We start from the raw sequence: 23,711 nt of genomic DNA, 5'->3' as shown, positions 1-23,711 counted from the left end.
CTTATAAAATTTTTTTTAAATAGATTAAATAATTAAAACAAAAAAAAAAACAAAACAAAACATTGAAATCTGAGAGTTGATCATTGATGAGTAAATTATGTTAATTGCGTTCCTCAGGCTTACTTTGAGTTCCTAGGTATGGAGGAACAAATGTCAGTTGGGGAATTACCATTGGTACAAGATCTTTCTGGTCTTGTTTTTCAGCAGAAGTCATGTCAGTCAAGCAGGACTAGAGGATTTATTACAGATATTAATCAATGATAAGTTTAAATTCATTGGAGAGGTTTAATTTCTCAATGGGTGTACACTCCCCTTACAGCTTTGCTTTCAGCAAAGCACCTATAGTTAAGAGAGGCTGATGACGTACTTTGTAAAGACTATCTTGGCAGATTTAGGCAAGGACTGAATATTTGAGAAACTGCCTTTTAGGCAATTTTAAGATCTTTTGTTCACCCTGGTTATTTCTGTTCTCCTCGCCCTCCTTCCCCCCAGCCCTGCTGTGAGAGTCCCTGGGCATCCATGCTGGGAGTACAGAGGGGCACCCAGTCTCCTTAGCCCTGAGTCCGAGCGTGGGGAATGTGGGGTTTTGTACTTAATGGCTTTTTTAGCTTTTCGGTTCTTCTTGTGCATGGCATGAGTTAAATTCAAACAAGAATACTTCTGTGTGCCCAGGTTTCCTGTGAAATACAGTTCCAGCCTTACAACAGGTACTGTAATGTTTTATTGATATATTTTAGATTGTTTTAACTACAAATATTTTAAAAATGAAATGTTATTATGACATCACAGCAATAAGTTGGATAAACTTTAAACACTGATGGGAATATTATCTAATTTGGTCTGTCAGGAATGAGTAGAACTTTTATTGCATTTACAATCCAATGAACAGAAGTTCATTCTTTTGTGTTATGCATTGCATATATTGTGTTATATATATCTATTATATATTGTATGCTGATGTTATCAAATCTCAAAACGTTTAATTTCATATTATAATTCCATTTGAGTAGAGAGTCCGACTATGGTGAAAACTTACAATATGGTGACCTGGGTGGACTTTCATAGTTTGTTTCTAGATAAAAGAGTATTCGAGCTACCACCCAGTGTGATTAATGGGGAGAAGTGGTCACAGTATCGAAGTTGGATGCTTATATTAGACAGTCTTGATGGCTTATTCTGATTTCTATAAAGTAAAATTCAGAGATATGCATATTATTCCCTATAGAGTTAAAGTTATATCTAGTAAACAGAGTTATTGCTGGAAGAAATTAGAAAAGTAATTCATCCAAATTCTGCAGCTGGAGCTGCACCTCTTTATGGAGGTGTAAAAAGGCTCTCACCTATCTCTGTTATTGTATCCCTGTTATACATGATCAAATATAAATAATTTCAATGACTGTTAAAAATGCCATGACACAAATGGGGGGGATCTTGGAGGACTTGGAAGGCAATGTGTAAATAGTTTTTTTTGACATTGTTGTGCAGTCCTTAATCATCTACAGAAGTTCCAAACACACGAGAGAGAGTTTAAGAAGTGTTCTGGTTTAAGCTGGCAGGCAGCTCAGCACCGCACAGCTGCTCACTCACTCTCCCTGTGTGGGATGAGGCGGAGAATCAGAAAGGTAAAAGTGTGAGAACTCATGGTTTGAGATTAGGACAGTTTACTAGGTAAAGCAAAAGCCATGTACACAAGCAAAGCAAACCAAGGAATTCATTCACTACTTCTCATTGGCAGGCAGGTGTTCAGCCACTTCCAGGAAAGCAGGGCTCATCATGCATAATTGTTTCCTGGGAAGACAAACACCGTCACTCCAGTACCACATGGTGTAGGACATCTCTTTGGTCAGTCTGGGCCAGCTGTCCTGGCAGTGTCCCCTCCCAGCTCCTGGGGCATCCCCAGTCTCCTGGGGCAGCACAAGAAGTAGAAAAGTCCTTGGCTCTGTGTAAGTGCTGCTCTGCAACAACTAAAACACCCCTGTGTTATCACCACTATTTTCATCAAAAATCCCAAACACAGCATTGTGCGAGCCTCTACAAAGAAAATTAACTCTATTCCAGCCACAGCCATGACAAAATTAATTTTTTAAAAAAATGTTTATGAAGGAATTTAGACCTGTGAAAAGATCTGTCCTCTGGAGTAGACTTAGGTAAACTGGTATGTAATAATCTATTTTCTACTTGAAATGTTATTTTATATTCCTGCCTATTCAGCTCTTTATCATCTACTTCCTTTTATTTGTTTGGAGCACTAACACATCTTAAAAAAAAAAAAAAAATGTTTAAAATTATAACGGTGCTTCCACTACTTATAAGAGTAGTTTTGATACTCTTTTCCGTAAGAGTATCAAAACTAATAAAACATCATTTGATATCAAAAAAGGGAAGCCTAGCTTTGAACTCAATTGCCAACCACTAGTGCAATTACTGTCAGATCAATTTATAAACACAAATGAAGGTAAAAGCACAGTAAGATAACGTATGTCTCTAAAACTGTCAGTTATTTTCAAATTCATTCTTAAATCTAATATGATGTATAATTTGAAATTTTCAATAGGGGAAGGCCAATTATGTCAGGATTTCTGAGAAATGAGTGTTTTTATTAAGTACTAAGTGAATGCAATGATGTTGATGGTTGTTATCACAAGGAGAATGACTGTGAGATGTGACTCTTTGTGTCTGTTTCCTCTTTTTCAGTCAAAATGTTTGATCAGTCCACTGACTAAATGTGCTTGTTGCTTTGTGTGTGTGTTGCATAATAGCTATTAAATACAACTAGAATGAGTTAAGATCAACCTTTCTTTCAGACATAATAAGGATATTTGTTTGATGACCTCTTTCGCTCTTTGAATAAGTCAATAAATATTGAAATGACAACATTTACATATGTCAGCAAAGGGTAGGTTTACAATAACTTACATGATCAGCAAATAAGATCCCTCAAAATGCAAAAGAAGACATATCTCATATTAGAATGTGAAGTTTTAATTTAAGGAGGGGAATTAAATAAATGGGAAAAACAATATATATGGCAATATTTACTTTTTGGATTATATGAAAGCTATGAAAGTGAAAGAAACATTACCGGCATTATTGGCATTTACATCAAAGTGGGTGGTAAACAAAAATTATTAAAGATCAGTATTTTTAATTTTTTTCCCCTTCAAGATTGTTTTTATTTAACATGTTCCCAGGAGCTGGAAATTTCCGTGTTTTCACAACTGAGTGAAAGACAACTGTTTCCTTCTTTCTAGTGTTCCCCCCCCCTCCCCCTTCTTGGAGAAATTGCCAGAAGAAAGCTCCTTGACATTGTTTCAGTTCCTCTCTAGGGGTAGTTGCTGACATGGATGGTTTCTCAGCAGAATTCCATATTAACTTTCACAGCTAAGCTTCATCACTCGGTTGGGTATTTAGAGATCTCAGCCAACCACAGAAAGAAGTGCTGCTAAACAACTTACTGGATTCCCTGGCTTGGAAAAAGGTCAATAGATAAATTGGGGAAAGCACAATATCAATTTGCAGTGAGCAGAGAATGAAGGAGTATGGTACTGTCTCCTTGGAGGGGCCAAAGACTATTATCAATTGTTTGGAGCTCGGAAGTAGCAAGAGATCAATTGATTGCGGGAAGGTGGATGAATGCCAGATGATCAATAGAAGTGGGAGTGATCACATTTGGTCATTGTTTTTGGCTAGGAAAACATGAAACAACGTGGTTGCCAAGAGACAGAAGCTGATATGTACAGAAGCATGAGAGAAATGGGAAATACAATAAGTAAAATGCCTCCACTTTGAAAGGCTTGCAAGGCATTGGGAAGCTATGATATCAATTTTTGCATCTAGGCAAAAATATTGTATCTAACACTAAGAGTGAATGAAACATATATACGTGAAAAATATCTGCTTTTGTTTTTTTATGTCAGCAATTGACCATACTGGAAGAACACTATAATGTAATGTAGGGTGTTATCAAACAACATCCTGTGATATCAACAGAGAAGTATGCTGGTGGATTGGAAAATTGCAGCAGCAATAAAGATAGACTGATGTCACAGAAAACCTCCAACACTCGATACTTGACTCGGGGAAAAAAAAGGGCGTTATTGTTGTGTGGGTAAAGGACAAGCAGTAACACTTAGAAAGGTGGAGATAATGTGTTGGAATGTTTGGGATGAGATGAATGGGAAATGTTGGTAAGATGACTGGAGGTTTGGACTATTTTGACATGAATAATTTAGTTAAGATACTTGTAAAATCACAGTTTTACTGACAATGCAGTGAACGTGCAAGTAGTGTAAGTGACTGAGTATTTCATCAATGTAATAATACATCTCAAATGAACGGTAGACTGTAGGTGGGAGGCTATGTACCTTTGGTGTCTGAAGTTCTGAAGGGGGAGGTTTTGAGACAGGTTTTCCAGAGTCTATACTTTTAGTTTTGACCATGAAAAGGAAGATAAAATGCTAAGGATATATTTGCTCAGTAAAAATGCTTCCTTTTTTTAGAAATAATTCTGCTTTTTTTTTTTTTCAGATACTATTTAAATAAGCCTTCTATCCCTAACTTTTCTAAAGATGTTGGTGCAATTGGTCAGTCAGAAGTTACTGTTGTCAAATCTACCATTTCTAGTAAGTAGCTAAACTGCTTTTGAAAGACTGCAAAAAAGGAAATACGCAAGTGTGTGTAAAAGATAGGTACCAGATCTGACAAAAATCTGTTACGGGTAACCAGATATCAACTATCTACAGATAGTTGTTACACACAGTAAAATGAGCACATTTGATGCTGAACCTGAGTAATCTGAAATATGCATAGCTTTCTTGAATAGATGCTTCTGTACACTTGAACTGAGGATATTAGCCTCCATTTTTCTTTGTGCTTTTATGCATCTTTTTTAATATATTGATTATTTAATTTTAAAACGTTTATTGTATTTGTAGGAAACTGATCAGATTTTCAATTTAGACTATCAGGAAAGAATCAAGAGGTGCAGAAGACAGAAGAATAATTAGTGAAGAAGCTACTAGGCTTTGACAGAAACTACGTAATACATAAGCATGATATATAATCTGCTGCATAAATATGGCATTATGTATTGGCTTCTGACCAACTTTCTAGATTCAGCTAAATATATCATGGTAGGCAATTTCACATCAACAGAATATAAAAACAAACTGGCAGCATCCTTGATCCAAAGAACAGGAATGAGACAAAAGAGGCAATAATGTCCCTCAGCTTGGTAAGTGATAATTGGATGGGCAAAAAAGAAAAATATAGGTGTTTTCTTTACAGCAGCTGTGATGATTTAGGATTGATGATCTTTTTCAGCTTTTGTTGAAGAGTATATATTTCAAATGCTAATAACTCTATGTAAATAGACTCTTGCATATTATGAGAGTTGATGACATTGTGTGCCATGCTGCAGAGCACCTAGGGCTGGTTTGGTGTGTGCACATTCTCCTTTGAATGCAGAGGCCACTGTTAGGCAGTACATGGAAACCCACTTCCTGGTTAGGGTGGCTTAAGAGCTGCTCTTACTGCTTCTGGTGTTAGTTCCTTAACTTCTAGCACAGTGTTACCTCGTGGCCACCAGGTAGAATCACACGAAGGTGGGTTCTTGGTGTGAGGGAATGCTGTGCTAGTATTAAATGTGTGAATACTTCTGTTGATCTTAAATTGGAGGGAGATGGACTGAGGCAAGTCACAAGTTACACTGACAGGTTTACAGTGAAGTAATAATACTAATGACTGACGCTGCACTGTGTGAAGCCTGAAGAAGTATCTGATCCAGGAAATTTGCTTTGAAACCTGTAGAGCTTCAGTGATCCACTTAATGATCTCTATGGGAAATCCTCCTCCTCTGCATATCTTTTTCTATTAGGCTTCTCCTCACTTAAAAACTGAGAATACTGTTAACAAAATGCAAACAGAGGTTATGCATATCCAATATAGCATTTCCTATCAGCTGCTTCACAGAGGTGTTCAGAAGCTGATAGTACAAAATTTATGGCAAAAGCCATCTTTTTGCTTCCTCCCACTTTGCCTCCAGCTGTGTCAGAGCTAATTTGAGTGAAACACCTAATTATCTATTAGTCAAGGTTATAAAATAAAATTAGTCACAGCCCTCTATGAAAAATGGCTAACAACTTTCTGCTCATTAAAAATCAAAGCATATACTTACCCATATTTGATACAAAATGACTGCAATAAAATCTGCTTGAATGAATTTATGAAAGTTATTCTGAAAAAATCAAAACAAAACAAAAAAACCCACTACAATCAATTAAAAGAGAAGCACTTCAAATGAAATGGCCACTTACTTTTTAAACTGTATTTCCTAAAATATTATGAGCTTATGAATGCTTAAGGAAAGACCCCACACTATCTTTCTAACTTTAACTTTCTAAATACATGGGTAAAGGAATACTTCCTTTCTCACTAGCCATCAAAACATTCATTAAAACACATCTTGATCTTCAGTTATAGAATAAAATACCACTTTGAAAAGCAATATGGTTTCAGATTACTATTTGTGATGTATATTTAGCATCAATGTCAATAAACTTTAAAGTAGAAGGTGAATCTCCAGCTTCAGTAAGGGATTTTACAAATTCATGGACAACAGATACTAAGGGGGAACAGGTGGAGACAAACCCTTTAACATCCCTAATACAACACCTGTGGACACTGGGGAAGTATGAGGGAAATGTACCACAGAAGGTGGCTGAGATGGTGCAATATTCCTAAACAGATTCTTCTGTTGCCACTATCAGAACTGTGGGTTTGATGAACCAATGGCCTTAGTTGGACATTATTTATTCTTTTTCTTTTTTTTTTTTAATGCTTTGCTCTTCAAACTTTTTAAAATATGAGGATTAAAATGTGTATCAGTTTACTGCTGTGACTCTCATTTAGTGTAATGAAACTTTCATAGCTAACAGGTTACAGTAAAAAGAGAAAAAAAATTAAAGGACATAAAGGCATAATGGTCATGGATATATATTCTTCATGTACATAAGCAACTGTTTGTTTCCTGTGTTGTGAAATCTCTATTATCCTACAGAACATCACAATGAGAACAAGTTTTGCAATCCTAAATATGTTGCTTAATTCAGTGCCGCAGGGTTTCTTGAAATGCCTTAGCTTCACTTGGTACTTGGTAGCATCATTTAGTGAGAGCTTTTTTCAGGGTCACTTATCACCGTGAGCCTAGGAGACGGTTTCAGTCGAGCAGAGAAGGAACCCACTGAGTGAGTGACAGGAGCATTACCTTGCAAACTTAGAAGGATTTGTTTGGTATAAACTTGACTGTCTGACCAACAGCTGACAAACTCTGATGTGTACAACCTGTTCACTGAACCCAAATTATGTCTGGTTTGTTTAACATACTTCCAGTTTCTGCTTTGAAGTAACAATAACCTGTTTTGTAGGATAGTTCAAAATACAGTAAGATTGCTTGACCAAAAAAAAAAAAGTTGCAATGCTCATGTAACTTTCTCCAAATTATGTTTTTAGTTTCTAATTGTTCTGAAAAAATTACTGTGAAAATCTGCCAGGATTCCCATACCTGTGTGACAACACAGATGTCTGCATGCCATTTAACAGCTTTGTGGAGGGATAATGTTGTGGGTAAATATTGGAACTGACATCCTGGGCACTGGTGAAAAAGCCTGGCCTTCATCATTAGATAAATAATGTTTTAAAAATAAAAGACTTCCTACACAATTTAGGCAAGCTGAACTTGTATGCCTTGGGGACAGGAAAATTTTCATTTCTTCTTTTATGTTCCTATTTTGCATTTTTCTTTCTCTTTTTTCTTTTTTTCCCCCTTTTTGATATGAAATCTCTGGTATACTGGCATTAATTCAGTGTATTACATTGTCTTTCTTAAGGTATTTATCTCATTATAAGCAGTATTAGTTTCCTATTGAAATATTATGCTTTTGCCAATGTATTAGTACAGCACAGCAGCAAGTAAAATTACATTATTGCTGATTGCATTAAAAAAGACAGCACATTCATTTCACCTCTCTTAGCACATGTGCAAAGTTCCTATGTACCAGGTGGTTGTAATTAGTCTGGAATGCAGTTTGGCTGGCAAATTCCTTCCTGTTCATTGGATAATTTCACTGCTACAGTCCCAAAACCTCAATGGGTAATGGGGGGAAGTATTTTTACTATAGGTATTTTGGCATAAATCTTAGAAATTTTCCCATAACTACTGCTAATGTGAGCTGATACTCTGAAAATTAAAATCATCTGGCTTTTGGGATCCCTGGCGCTCAGATCATAGGGCTTAACTTCATTTTAAAAAAGCAACGTCTCTGTGAACACAGTGCACAAATTGCAAAGTATTTTGTTGTTTTTTTAGCTGACCTGTACAATGAAGAAGAACATGCAAAGAAGGCTGACATCTCTAACTTGTAAGTGGGCATGACATACCCCAGACTTCTGTTGTCCTTATTTTTGAGGTGTGTTCCATGGTGATACATGTAGATGGATGATCTAAAAAACAAAGACATTTAATGTCAGCTGAAATAGTAACAGAAGTAATTTTGAAAACCCATGTGGACGCAGCTGCCCATGCACTATCATGTAGAAAGGATGTATTACTCGTACAGAGAGAGGTGTACATGTTTCTGTTACATTGCTTTTCCTCAAATATGAATACTTTGGAAGCTTTCTAACTTTCCGAAGTCTATTGACCGTGCTGATGACCTGATCATAAAATCTTAGAAACGATAGTGTATTGTATCAGAAATACTGATAGCCACTGTTTCTGAAAACTGAAGTTGATGTTCTATTTAAAACAATCAGTTCTCTTTATTATTCAAATAGTTAATGTTGTTAAGTAAGTATACAATTGTATGCAATTTTAATGTGCATTCAAAACCTGTATTTTCAAGTGGAAGTTAAATTTTTATTTTTAAGCTGTTCAGTGATGTGATTGAGAAGTTCAGCCTAGTTATGCATTAGGTGGCTACATATATGCTGCGAAAAGCATTAAAAAAGTAACATTAATTGAATCAGTGAACCATGGAAATGGAATAATATTCCTCCCCCCCCCCCCCCCCAAGTTGTTTTTGAGGACTTATTTATTTCTTCATTCTTACACGATATATTTAGAACAAGGATATTTAAAACCACACCAGTATAATGGCCATTCTGAAAGTTTTCTATCAGGTGTCAGCAGAACTTGGTAAAAATCCTCAGTTTTCTAATTAGACAATGCTGTGCTATCACAATTTTGAAACTTTCCATTTTTGAGTGCGCTGCTTTTGCTAAAGCTGCCCTTGCATGTCGCTGGAAACCTGTCTTTTTGCCTTGGTACTAAGTTAACTCATGTTGTTTGTCTTGACAGTTATAGAAATGACTACATAAAGTGCAGAGGAAAGGAGAACTGGGTCTTAGTATTTGTGAGCACCTTTCAGTGCAGATAAATTTCAATGGCTGTAAATGACTGAATAATTTAAATGACTGATTCAAATACCTTGACTACCCCCCTGCACACACAAAAAGTAAAATAAAATTTTAGATGGCTTTATTTTATCTTTATTTCGCACATGCACAGAAAATCTCAAGTAGTAAAGGTGTGCACATGGAGTGAAATTCATCTGTGTTTTGCCATGTATTTTGCTTGTCTTTCTCCTGCTTTTGTATAGTCATGCATGCAGGTTATTTTTGTTGTGGATGCTATACAATAATTTTTCCTTATTGCTGAAAAAGTGGAGAATCCTTGGGGAGAAAAAAATAGCAGTCCTGAAACTTCGTTTTGTAAGCTGAAATGTGCTTTCAGAAAAGCTATCCTGGGCTACCTCAGTAATAATTGCCAGTGGTGTTTTATATTGGTGATATTTAACTGGACAAAAACATCAACCAAAAACCTTAGGGAAAATTATTCTTTTTCTTACTTTTCTCCTAACTGGACAATTTTATGTGAACTAATATTTGTCATCTGATAAGGCTTTCAAGGGAGCCAATTACATATTTCCTCCCAACAGTATTGCAGTACTATAGGCTTTTTCTGAGACCTTCTGTAGCTTACTTGTAAATATTGACTGAGGCATTGCTCTCTGAGAGATAGCATTTTTAGTCTAACTGTGGTTATGCCAGTTACTTCTGCTGATAGAGTCTGATAGAAGAAGAAACTTTAAATAAAGCTCAAGTAAGTATACTGTAAATAAGATTAGTGTTGTGAGAAGTTCTTCTGACAGAGTAACCGTGATGCAAGACATCTGTAAGTGGTATCTCTCTGACAAATTAACTGTAGGAAACTGTTTCTGTAAGAGATATACTAATTACGAAATCAACTAAATTGTTCTGTTCATGACTTATAGCCATTAGAAGATCAAGTTTTATGCAGGTCTGGCGACATTCACTAGTATGTATAGCATGTATGAGGTTTAGGGTTTACTAAAAACATCTGCTGTTTTGTGCAGGATTTTTATTGTATGCCTGCAGCATGGTTTTCTGAGCACCTTTCTTTGATACAGCAAATGACAACATGATCAACATGTTTTGTATGCAGTTTTCCAGTCCATCCTTCCTTTCTTCCTCTCTCAGCACAGGTAAAATATAAAATAACTAGGCACTAACTAGATGTGCTACAGTATGTAATAGCATATACAGGTTATGTTTTGTCAGACATGGACAGTGATATAAAAAAGTCTATTGTTGTTGTTTTAAATTGTATTTCATTAATATGTATTTTCCATGAAGAATCCAGCATCCTTTAGTTTGGTTAGTGAGGCTTTCCAGCACAAACTATTCTAATGCCCTGGTCCAAATGTACTATCAACAGAAAGAGAAAATATGAGAGGGTGAGAAGGAGGCGAAAATCAGCGAGCTTTGAAGACTAACTTTATGAACTCAAATCAAGCAAGCAACACTTTCTTTGCTGATAACATTCAAACATGAAGGAAGACTGATTATATTTGCTACTTGAGTGGAAGAGCTTCTGCAGCACAAGGTAGGACTTAAAAAGTTTAGCACATTCGTTGAAGAGTTAAGGTCAGTGAATTAGTTACCTCATGCTTTGAGAATCAGTTTGAGGGAATATTCAAAGCATTTGAATTTGGTGAACTGCTTATAAGTTCATTTTTTTATTATTAATGAATGTACATTTAATTAAAACTTGGAGAGGGGAAATGCTGGCTGCTTTTTTAAAAAAAGTATTAGTATTATTTTAACCTTTCTGTCTCTCTATTTATTTTTTTTAAGAGAGATTCTGTTAAATATCCTTTCCAGAAAGTCATCATCACATAGCATTCAGAGAACAGGACAGAAAGGAAAATTGGTACTTACCTAGCTTTGCTGATAACTTGCCCTGTTAGCTAGGCTTTACACTTCATATTTCTATACTTGAATGTACCCATCTGTAAAACTGTCATAATCTACTTTTCACAGGAAAGTTGTGAAAAGCAAATTCATAAAAGTGCTTTTACACCTTCTCATGAACTCTATATTTGAGCAAATAATCCTGCTCCTTTCCCATTTGTGAAAAATTTACCAGTTGTTTAGTTGCAGCTCTTCGATGATGCATTTAAGTAAACAAATATTTCACATGGAGGTCATTGCAGAAAGGTCACTATTTGTAGTATCTTTCTCAGTGTATAGGAATATACATGAAGTATAGGAATACATGGTGTTTTCTCTGCTTGAATAACACAGTTGTGCTGTGATGATCCTTTTTTACTGTTTACAAATGATCTCCAAACAGCTAGTCAATCCTTGAGCAATGTTAACCTCTCTGGATAAGGGTTCATTTTAATGCATATATATGTAATGACATAGACATGTATTCTTGGGCTCTTTATACTATGTTGTTCTTAGAGCAAATGGAGAGAGAGAGAGGCATTTTTAGGACACAATTTATCTGAGATATCTACATTAGAATGAGACTAATTGGCTGCTGGAAGTGTCTATCTTTGACTACCAGAGCAGCTGGGGTTCAGGTGCAGGCAACTGAACTGGGCCATACATGCCTAAGGTTAGGTAAGGTTAATCCTATCCTGAGCACGTGGTAAACCAACATAAAAACAGTTGTGAGAAAACTTCTACTGTGATTTTTACTCGAAGAACTTATTTGCACTAGTGTTCAAGGAAACCCATGTGATAGCTGGAAACACAAGTACTCGTAGACTTTCATGAAGTAGTATTGTGGTTATAGAGAATAAGCATATCTTAATGACACAGATATTCATACATACTTTTAAAATGTGCACTTTTGGCTTTGCAATTTTTGTTGTTGTTCGCTAGATTGCTGGCTCTTTTCTTACTGCTCATGGTTATTGCAATAGCACCTACGGGTCAGGAATTAGGAATTTGCTGTGCCCAGAACTTTGGAAATGATAAAACATAGAGAATCCCCGTCCCAGCAATCATTGTCTCTTATTTATGGAGAACAAGTTGCAATAAGTGAAAGCAGTCAAGGAAAGAGGTTATTTGAGAGACAAATGACAGTCAGCAAGCACAAACTTAGAATAATGTTGTTGTGTTGTTGATTTCTGTTCAGTTTATTTATTACCTACATGCTTGGACTTCACTTTTTTTTTTTTTTTTTTTTTTTTTTAATTTATGTAAGTGAATCACTCCACTTTCTATTCCCAATCTTATCTTTCTCATTTTGGGAGATGAGATGCTTTCTTTCCTCCTTTTGAAAATTCATTTAAGTGCAATAAAGGTTGCTGTTCTTATTAAGTGCTTTGGGGGCATGGGTGCCTTGAATGTATAACTGAAATTTAATGGAGCAATTTTGCACCCCACCTCTCTTTTGAGAGTATTCGTAATCTGTGGCACAGCAGAATGCATAACTGTGTTATGATTTTAGCTTTGTTTTGTAAATTCTGAGAAATATAGCAAAGACACCTCTGTGTGTGATAGACACACAGGTAAAGTATTTACCAAATAGAATGGTAACATCTATTATAAAGCTAAAGATTTTGAGGAGTTCTTGAAATATATATTTATTTATTTTTTTTAGCAGAATAGTGGGAAGGTCAGATTGAACAGCAACTGAAAGTTGGATATTGTGGTACTTGAAACCTTTTATATCCCTTTTAATGGTGGTTTTGTAGCAATACTAACACAATGAAATCTTTCTAAATAAAAAAAAAAAGTCTGAGGTACGTTATATAAGCATTGGGGCTTAAGGGAAGAATATTACCAAGACTTCCCATGCATTGCTGTATAATATAGACAGATTTATAAGGAAAATATGAGACAGAATGATATTGAGTGACGTGTTGTCAACACACATTGTTTTGCTTTCATGATTTAGAATCAGTCATGTATATTAAAAATTCCAGTTATACACGTAGAATTTGGGTACTTGTTTCTGCCATAGATAGAAACTCAGGATCTACTAAGTGCTGTAGTTCTTCCATTGCTTCAGAGACAAGGCAAAACTACAATCGTTTTGTTTTAATACTACATGTTATTGGTAAATGCATACTTTTGATATTTAGTATCAGTCTTTAGTCTTCATGATTCAGGGCATGCAAAGCAGAGAGAAATAACAAGCAACATAAAGAAAGGAGTTATATAGAAAACTAAAGTAAGAGCATGGCTTAAACCCATTCAGAATTATCAGGACATTTCCTTTGTTGCAGAAGTGGGAAGGTAGAAGAATGAACAGAAGGATGAAATACATGAAAAATTTTGGTGTGATGTTCTTTGTGCAAGAAAAACTTATTTTTTTTCTCAGATGTCCTCACTTCCACTGGAAAACATGCACAATTTAATAGAAGTATTTATTATTATTATTATTAAAAAAAAAAAAAAGACTTTTAGAATAATTTATGTGGAGCAAAGCTCCAGTCAGGAACTAATGGAGCTGCCATGACCGTTACACAGAGGCATTGTGTGACAGCCGTGTGTGACAGCCACAGGTTGTCTGACACAGACAGGATAAGCATTTAGAGTAAAGAAATGTAGACCCTTTTTTAAGAAAAGGAAATGTCCTATAATATGCTTCTAGACCTCAAGAGCTGCAGTGATTAGATGTCTTTATCCTTTTTAGAAAAAGTCAGAAATAACCATCCTTCTGAGGTTATTAAGAAAATAATAACAAAAAAGATCCCAAACACCCTAAGTTAAACACTGATAGATAAAACACTAAGATTGGTTTTTGTTTTCATGTAGGAATGTAGTAGGAAGCTATTTTAAGGAATGAAGCAATTGCCTTACTGTCACTGCTGAAAATATTATTAGTTTTCTTTTCAATTAACAACTGCATTAACAAATCAAAATTACTCTGCAGTATAGCCATCAAACCTCCTTTCCAGTAACTCCTGAGTGCATGTAGTTAAAAGTAAATTTGAAACCTCTCCTTCAGTGAAGTATGTCATTTATCCTTCTGAAACAGATGTAAAATATAAGCAAAAAAAATCCATTTTTAAAGGATACATGTAGACCTTTTTTTTTTTTTTAGGATGTGATGAGATTAAAATGTCACACATACATTCCTGGTCATCTGGTTCTGATTCAAAATTCCTGAAAAAGTCAATCTTGCCAAGCAGACAAAGGCAGCTGTGCAGCATTCTTTTGGAAAATCACCAAAAGCAGACGCATTAGCAGTGGAGGAATTATGTTTCCTATCGTTGCCAGCTGCCTCAGCAGCCTAAGGAATTCAATGGAGAAAACAAATAGGTAGTACAGATTTCAACCAAGAACATAGGATCCAAATATCCTAAATACATATAAAGCAGAAGGTGGCTAACTTGTCTTTTTCTTTAATTGCCTATCTGAAATTCCAGTCTACTTAGGGGCAAGCCCATCTCTCAGCTGTGTCATGATGCACTTGTCTCTCTCTCTGTTCTGGATGATAAATCACTAATTTTCATTTCTCTATAACATCTCTTTGCCCAAACATCTGCTTGGTATCGGTGAGGTTAATGCCTTCTCCTCCCATCTTCCCCAGTGAGTGACCTTTCAACACTGCATCACTGGATGATCACCTGGTTTCAAGGCTGCATCCATTTTTGTATCTTGTATAAGACTGTGGAGGCAGATGGCCTTACTTCAGATGTCTGCTTTTTATCACTTCTTAATAACTTGCACTGTGCCTTCAGGTTGGAAAATAGGTAAAATGTCTTTTCATCTGTTGTAAATTTTCCCCTCTACTTTTGTTCTCATCTTCTTACTTGTGGGTGATCATATAAGGTTAAATTGTTCTGTGTTTTATTTGTTAACTCACACTGAATTCATTAAACTGCACTTCAGACTTAAATACCCCTTAATTTTCTGTCCAATTTTCCTCTGCCAAGTTTGTTTCCAAATTATGTTCTTCCCACTATTGTCAGCAGTGCAAGAGAGCTGCTCTCTTGTTTAATACTAGTAAGTCCTAGCTAACTTCCACCTGAGGAATGAGATTGCATTCAAGAAGTGATCGTGCATGCTGCAGGACAGACTAAGAACTGTTATATTAATATAGCACACCAAAATACCTGAGGTAAGAGTTGGAGGAACAGTCCCAAGAACAACCTATGCCTCTATCTGCAAGGCTAAAAAAAAAAAGAAGCAAACACCACCAGCAACCAACCAACCAAAAAAAAAAAAAGACAAAAACCCACACACAAAAAATAACAACAACAAGCAAACCAAAACAAACAAAAAACACACACACACACACACAAAAAAACACTTCAAGAAACTGAAGGGAAAGAGATGCTCAGATTAGAACTGATGCGAAAAAAGGATATTTGAGTATTGTTTCTGGTGCTGAACTGCTTGTTTTCATAGAAAAAATTATGAGAGATTAATTTTGGAGTCATTCTTCCAAAGGCTGATGACATTGTCTTCAAAGGACAGTAACTGGTGGGAGCTTTCTGTGAATCAAAACATGTCCCCATCATAATGTTCTACTGTAATTGCTCATGTGCTAAACAGTGGAAGGGGTACTTTGAAAGCACCAAATGTGGACTTAAATGCTCTGAGCGTGTAACATTTCATTGTCAACTGACTGAAAGGAGGGACTTTTCACACTGATATTAATTGTCCATTAAGTTTCCATTTGCTTTTCTTTTCTAATTACTTGATATTGTCTCACTCAATAAATGATCCCTCTTTATAGTCATGCTCGTTTGCAAACTGTTGAGATCTTTCTTTCCAATTTGTATTATTTAATAGACTGTATACAATAGGTTTTACAGAAGCAGAAAACTGATCAGTTATTGTAGGCTTATAAAGAGCTCTGTATCATTTTATCTTCCATGAAAAGAGCTTGCCCACTGTCACTCGATAAATAGTCTTTAACAATTACATAACCACAGGGTATCTCCAGTATGCATTCTTTAGATAAAGTTCTCATTAGGTTAATGTAAGATCACTGGCTTTAGCCTGCATTTTATTTTATTTAATGAGTTCCTTTTTATACAATAAAGCTTATGAAAGAAGAAATTGTTGGCTCATAGGGAAGAGATGGATGAATATAATAAGGCTTCTGTTGGAGGGATTTATGATGTATATTTAGCATTGCAGACAACATAGTAAATCACTGCCACAGTCAACGTGAAAGATACATTAGTTGCCATTTGTTTTTTTTTTACCGGCCTAAGTTCTTTTCAGATGTCATTCTAGAGATTTATAAATCAGTCTCATTTCATGTTATTAAAAAGTCTATTACGCATTATAATGCAGCTCTAAAACATGGCAAATTATTTCACGTTCATTGTTGTTGCTACCATTAATATTTCCTCCCCATTCCATGATATTTAACCTAGATAGAAGAAGCACTGGTGCCAGTATTGTGAAAACAACACAATAATAGTAATAGGCAATTCAGATTAAATGAGTCAATGGTAAAATTTTTTTTTTTTTTGTGAAAAATAGTTTTTGGTGGGATGTCTGTGTAAGTTGAAGTTATGTTATTTGGTCAAATGCTGCTGTTAATCTTAAAACACTGAAAATAAACTATTCGTTTGGAAATAGCTTAAAAGAGCATTGTATTACGTGAACTATGTTCATAATGTTACCTAATATATGTCAGAGGAGTGCATATAGTTAGATTTTTCTGTTGAAACTTCATAAGCATCTATGGGCAGATTAGTTCAAGCCAGTATTAACTCAGACAGGTGTGTTACAGAACATTTAATACTATTTTTGCATTGCCCAGAATAGTAACATCCAAAATGATAGCAATTAATTATAGCTTTGTAAAATGTAAAGGATAGGAAGAGAATTAAAAACTCAAATAAGAGAAATGATTGCATTTGAGTGAAAATTCATAACTTGCATTTTTCAGTTTCCAGCCTGTAGTTAGCCTCTAGTAACTAAACATGGTACTTCAAATTGCTACCTTTATGAAGAGTAAATGTATCCATCATAGGCAATAGTTGTATCTTGGAGGGAAAAGAAAGAAAAAAAAAATTGATCAGGAGTGTTTTGTTTTGTTGTAAGGTATGGCAATATCATTTAGATATCTCAGCTTTAATATCAGGAGTAGTCTCAGTTAAGAAGGAAGGCAGGTTGCATAGGAAGAGGGTTTCTCTTGAAATAACATGACTTAAAAACTGGTGAATAAAAATGTGTTTTGTAGCTCCCAGAGAAAATAGTAGAGAGTATCATCTCTATCAGGTTTACATTTTACTCAGTACAGTAATAATTAGCTTGATCTCTTTCAGTTCACATGGTGTCTATTTTACTCAGGTCTGTGAATATGTAGATGGCAGGGTAATAATAGACAGTCTCTATTCTTTCTGTGTACTGTCTCCAATTGTTTTCCAGTGTCCTGGTTCCAGTTAGGACAGAGTTAAGTAGCTCATAGTAGCTGGTAGGGTGCTATGTTTTGGATTAGGATGAGAAGAGCGCTGATAACATGCTGATGTTTTAATTGTTGCAGAGCAGTGTTTACACCAGGCCAAGGACTTTTCAGCTTCTCGCTCTGTCCTGCCAGCGAGCAGGCTGGGGGTGCAGCAGGAGCTGGGAGGGGACAGACCCAGGACAGCTGACCCAAACTGGCCAAAGGGGTATTCCATACCATCTGACGTCATGCTAAACAATATATAGGGGTGGCTGGCCGGGGTGGGGGTGGCTGGCTGCTCGGGGATAGGCTGGGCATCGGTCAGCGGGTGGTGAGCAATTGCATTGTGCATCACTTGTTTTCTTACACATTATTATTGTTAATACTATTATCATTATCACTATTATTATTATTATTATTGTTATTATTATATTCCTTATATTCCTTATATTATTATATTCCTGTCTTAATAAACTGTCTTTATCTCAACTCACCGGCTTCACTTTCCCGTTTCTCTCCCCCATCCCAGAGAGGGAGGGGGGAGGGTGAGCGAACGGCTGTGTGGTGTTTAGCTGCCAGCCGGGTTAAACCACAACAGTCCTTTTGGCGCCCAACGTGGGGCCTGAAGGGTTGAGATATCGACAAATCTGACCAGAGTGTGTTAAACTAAAATTGGTGTAAGTATTGGACCTGCTTAATAGTTGCTAGTCACGATGTTGATTGCCTTAATCTCCAGTCTGCTGTACCTGTATTCCAAATTGAGTTTTATGGTGCGTTACTTTCTGTATGTGCTCCCTGTTGCACTGTTTATCCTTTCCGGGCCCTGGTTTAAGATTGTTATGGTACTGTGCGGTGTAACAATGGCTTATGAAATGATGAAATATCTGGTCACGACTTTAACCTGGTATTTGTACTCAGCACTGACATCGACTCTATACTTTGGAACCCATATCTCGGAAACTATTAGCAATTACACCTATTGCCTGTTTTCGTTAGGGAGCCAATCTGTGAAGGGGACAGGGGAAGACATGTTTCCCTACCTGTTCACTCTCCCTTTCTCCTTCACCACCACCCTCTTATCCCCCGAGCTAGTTACGGTGGTTCTCCGAGATGTTGAATATCCTTGGGATACTCAGACCAGCCTGCTCTTGTTGTTATGTCTCCTGAATGCGCTTCAGGTTTTGTGGAGGGTTAAACAACTACTTAGGAATCTCATCCGGAGATCTGTCTTGAGGCGGGATAGTTGCGAGTGGCAGGGAGTGTGGGAGGATATGGGCAGGTTTCTAGAGCAGTGGTCACCTCCAGTGTTTTGGACATTCACCCCTGAACAACTGCAAAATCCTAAAAAGCTGGCAGAATGCTTGAAAAAAAGGTGTCATGACTCTGGCAGTTCCAAAGTGACACAAATCACTGTAGCGTGCTGGGGTCTGGCTTGTGCCTATCGAGCTGCAATTGATGCTACTAGCAACCTAGCTCCAGCTCCTGCAGCCGCTCCTGCTCCTGCAGCCGCTCCAGCTCCTGCAGCCGTTCCAGTTCCAGCTCCTGCAGCCGCTCCAGCTCCAGCTCCTGCAGCCGCTCCAGCTCCAGCTCCTGCAGCCGCTCCAGCTCCAGCTCCTGCAGCCGCTCCAGCTCCTGCAGCCGCTCCAGCTCCAGCTCCCGTGGCCACTCCAGCTCGTGCAGCTGCTCCCACTCCTGTGTCTGGGTCAGAGAAACGAGCTGTAGCAGTGCAAGTTGACCCCGCAGAGGGTATTCCAACCCCTGTGGCAGACCCTGTGTCTGGATTAGAGAAACGAGCTGTAGCAGTGCAAGTTGCCCCTGTAGACAAGGTGAAGAAATGGTATAGAGGCTCAGGTCGTTTACAACGCAAACAGTCTTCTGCTAAGTATGGGCATAGTGAAGACGAGGCTGGGCCATCAAAGGTGCAGGAGACTGAAGATGAGGATGAGGATGTCGAAAAATCAACAGTAACTACCCGGACTCTACACCAGCCATCAAAGGTGCAGGAGACTGAAGATGAGGATGAGGGTGTCGAAAAATCAACAGTAACTACCCGGACTCTATACCAGCGTGAGCTACGAGATGTGCAAAAAGATTTTGGTCGCTGTATAGGCGAGCACCTTGTCACCTGGCTGCTCCGGTGCTGGGACACTGGAGCCAATTATGTGGAATTAGAGGGCAAGGAAGCCAGGCGGCTGGGATCCCTTGCTAGGGACGCATGCATTGACAAAGCAATTGGAGATGGAGCACGATCTCGCAGTCTCTGGAGGCGTCTCCTGTCAGCTGTGCAGGAAAGGTATCCCTTCAAGGAAGAACTTGTATGTCTACCAGGCAAATGAACCACCATGGAGAAGGGAATTCAGTACCTGAGGGAATTGGCCGTACGGGAAGTAATTTATAAGGACCTAGACGACGCACAAACATCCGCAGATCCAGATGCAGTCCAGTGTACACCACCTATGTGGCGGAAGTTTGTACGGAGTGCCCCATCATCATATGCCAGCTCATTGGCAATAATAGCCTGGAAAGCGGAGGAGAATCCCCCAGTGAATGAAGTGGCTAAATTACTCCGGCAGTACGAAGGAAATCTCTCCTCTTCCCTACAGGCCTGTGTCTCGGCTGTGGAGAAACTCTCTGAAGAGGTCCACCAACTTAAAGAGAATTTATCTTCCCCTCCACCTGAACGAACCAGTGTCCACCAGCTAAAAGAGAATGCTTTGGAGAAACTTTCTGAAAAGATCCACCAACTTGAAGAAAGATTATCTTCCCCTCCACCTGAACGAAACAGTGTCCACCAGCTAAAAGAGAATACTTTGGAGAAACTTTCTGAAAAGATCCACCAACTTGAAGAGAGATTATTTTCCTCCCCACCTGTACAAACCAGTGTCTCAGCTATTAGGGGTAAACGTTCATCTATGCAAGGAAGACAATATGGTGGGCACACACACCGCGCCACCCTGTGGTTTTACCTACGTGACCATGGAGAGGACATGAGAAAATGGGATGGAAAATCTACTGCGACCCTAGAGGCATGGGTACGTGAATTGCAAAGGAAAACAAGTGGGAAAAAGGAATTCTCTGAAAAGTTTGCTGCTCCAACTTCCAGCAAGCAGTCCTTTAGACACAGAAACGAAGATTCTGACCAGGACTAGAGGGGCCCTGCCTCCAGCCAGGGGGAGGAAAGGGGGAGGGGGGAGGGTGAGCGAACGGCTGTGTGGTGTTTAGCTGCCAGCCGGGTTAAACCACAACATCCAGCTTGCTTGAAATAGTTATGCCTTATTTTCTTTAAAATATTGCTCTTGGGAATGGCTTTTGCTATTTTTTTTTCCTCCCCTTATCAAATCATCTCACTTGTTTTATCCCATGACTACTTCACAATCTGTTTTTCTATGTTCTCCTTTGGGTCATTTTAATTCCACCTTGTCTATGTATGTTGTGTGATGGCTGTATAAAACTACTGTAATATTGCCTGAATAAGGACAACAAATTAGTTAGTAAATTTCTAGCAGTGTGAGGGCTATTTTCCTAGACCTGTAATATCTTGAAATATTACAGTTTGAGAGGGGAAACAAAGTGACATAGTGTTTACTTGTTGTTTATTATATAGAGAGCTTAATATCTCAGCATATAAATTAAGGTTATTAACAAATGAAAACTCATGATAACGTTAGTCTGTAGATAACCCCAGTGACCCTGAATGGTGAGCCATTTTGTATGTTGTTGTTTTCTCATTATGTACTGTAATATAATATTCAGAAATAATTAACTAGTAATATGAGGTCCATATTCTTTTAACTTCAATTTGAAAATCTCTTTGTTTTATAAAACTGAAGAAACTGAAGTGCATGCAATGTATTTAAAATTTCATAGTCTATATGATCTATACACATATATTTATCAAATTGTTGTTTCCTAATGAATCACTAAATTCTGCTAGGCAACTGTTAATACAAAGCATGCTCAAAGATTTAATCACAGAATCATAGAATCATTTAGGTTGGAAAAGATCTCTAAGATCATCTAGTCCAACCTTTTTATGTATTTGTATTAAATATATGTATAAATGTATAAATATATAAAATGTATAAATAATACATTTGTATTGTTATACGTTATGATTAAAGTTGCTTCCACTGCTTTCTTCACATCTATTGCTTACCTGACCGAATTTCAGTGCACCTTAAACACAAGTATTTAATTAGATTTTCTAACTGAAGGGTAAATTGTCCTGGGCCTTTCTTAGACAAGCTTCTTTAGGAGTTATTCTTCATCTGCAAAGATATAATTGAATGGTCAGATGGATCAATGTTCAGGTGGTTTCTGGATATTTCTTATTAATGGTATTTTTCCTATTTTAAAATCACCTGAGATTAAATAGAAACCATTTTAATTGCCAAAGAGAAATATTTGAAATGTCTGGCAAAGTTTTATATTCAATGAGAAACATGTCATTATGGCAAAGAAATTTGAGGGCAACAACTATTATAACAGATTTATTTATCTGTTTTACTGTCATCTAGTCCATAAATTGCACTTCTGAAATGTAAATTATTCCACAGTTGCTGATCCTTTACTCTAGCAATAGCAATCTGTACAACAGTACTTCTGTAGGCTTAAACATGTAGATTAGTCTGAAGCTTAATGTAAAGTCATAACAGTTACTAGTCTTCTGACAGCAAGAGAAAAAGACAAGCATCTTTTTTTTTTTTTTTCTGAACTTTTTTTTTCCTGAACTCTTTCTGGTGGTGGTTCAACACTCAGAATACAAGAATTCTGTTTGCCATGTGTAGTGAAGGCCCTGAACAGCTTGACAATTTTGTCGTCGTTTGTAGTCCATTGGACTGTTTGTGGTTTTACGGAATACTGAAGATAATTGTCTAAGAGTATTGGCAAAGCTTAAAGAGGTAAACTGGTAATCAATCTTCAAATTTGAAAAAGTATTGTTTGCTTTACTTTTAAATTTCAAAAAATAGGCATGGACGTTATGGTGATAGGTGCTTCGTACATGCTTGCAATAGCATCATCATTGATAGCTTCCTTTTTACAGGGACAATGCCCTCTGAGGACCAAAATACCTCTTCATCTTGATTGCCTCAGGAGAGAAACCTCCAGGATAAGCAAGATAATAGGAACTAAAATAGCTGCAAGTCCCATTAACTGTAGTCATCATAAAGCACAAGTAATGCATGCTCAAACCAATCATTATTTATAATGAATTCTGAAAATATGATATAATGCCTGAAGCCAAATTAATATTAAAATCAATATGATGGCATGTCAGTAAAGATATATCTTCTGGAATAAGAATGTGAAACAAAAAAGGATTACAAAGGAATATATTTATATAATTAGGAATTTGTATTTTTTTTTTTTTAATACTGATTTCCAGTTGTGTAATGAACACCAATGTTTATGATCTTGTGGTAAACCTTTGAGCTCTTCTCTTATGTTTCGGGGTGTAACCTGAAAAAAACTACTGAAAAAACACTTGTATCTCATTCAGCTTTTTAATCTGAATATATATATATATATATATAAAAATAATATATAATATAATTCAGAGTATATTAACAGTGCAAATAAATAATTGCTTGTAAAGTTAAGGTAACTATTTTAAAAAATAAGATAAATACTACTATTTGTTTCACATAGGGAGGTGATGATGTTGCCAAGTGTATGGTCTCAACGGTGAAATAACCGTGGGCCACTAAACTGCAAAGAAGAATATTAAAAACAAAACAAAACAAAAAATCAGAAGAGAGACTCAAGGAATGGAGGGAGGGGAAATTGAAAATTTCATTTTACCTTTTGGAGGAAGGAGTTTTAATTAGGAAGCTTAAAAAACAATATACTCTTTTAGATTGTAGGTGTCATAACTAGATGATACCTTCAGATTTTACCAATACTTTTTAACTTTACCTATAATATTTAAATACTACAATTGTATTAGAGTAACTGTGGGTGTACTGGAGCAGATGAC

The 23,711-nt window shown here is 36.9% G+C and overlaps 1 protein-coding gene across 5 annotated transcripts in view; it reads left to right on the top strand.

The window, feature by feature from the left end:
• Positions 1-8,065: 8,065 nt before the first annotated feature.
• LOC308194079 (uncharacterized protein) overlaps positions 8,066-23,711 on the top strand; it is a 60,159-nt gene continuing 44,513 nt past the window's right edge. For 2 of the 5 annotated variants that reach the window (XR_013950235.1, XR_013950236.1), the window contains exons 1-3: positions 8,115-8,417; positions 10,434-10,562; positions 10,796-10,963. The gene's annotated coding sequence lies outside the window, so the exon portion shown is untranslated. Of the gene's footprint in view, positions 8,418-10,433; positions 10,563-10,795; positions 10,964-14,425; positions 16,536-22,778; positions 23,276-23,711 lie in introns of those variants that run through there. The other 3 variants (XR_013950238.1, XR_013950237.1, XR_013950234.1) reach the window with 3 other exon arrangements.

Source organism: Anser brachyrhynchus (genome assembly GCF_964034855.1).
Source record: "Anser brachyrhynchus genome assembly, chromosome: 4".
Lineage (NCBI taxonomy): Eukaryota > Metazoa > Chordata > Aves > Anseriformes > Anatidae > Anser > Anser brachyrhynchus.
Note: the sequence above shows the minus strand (reverse complement) of the source record. Positions and strands in the feature narration are given on the sequence as shown.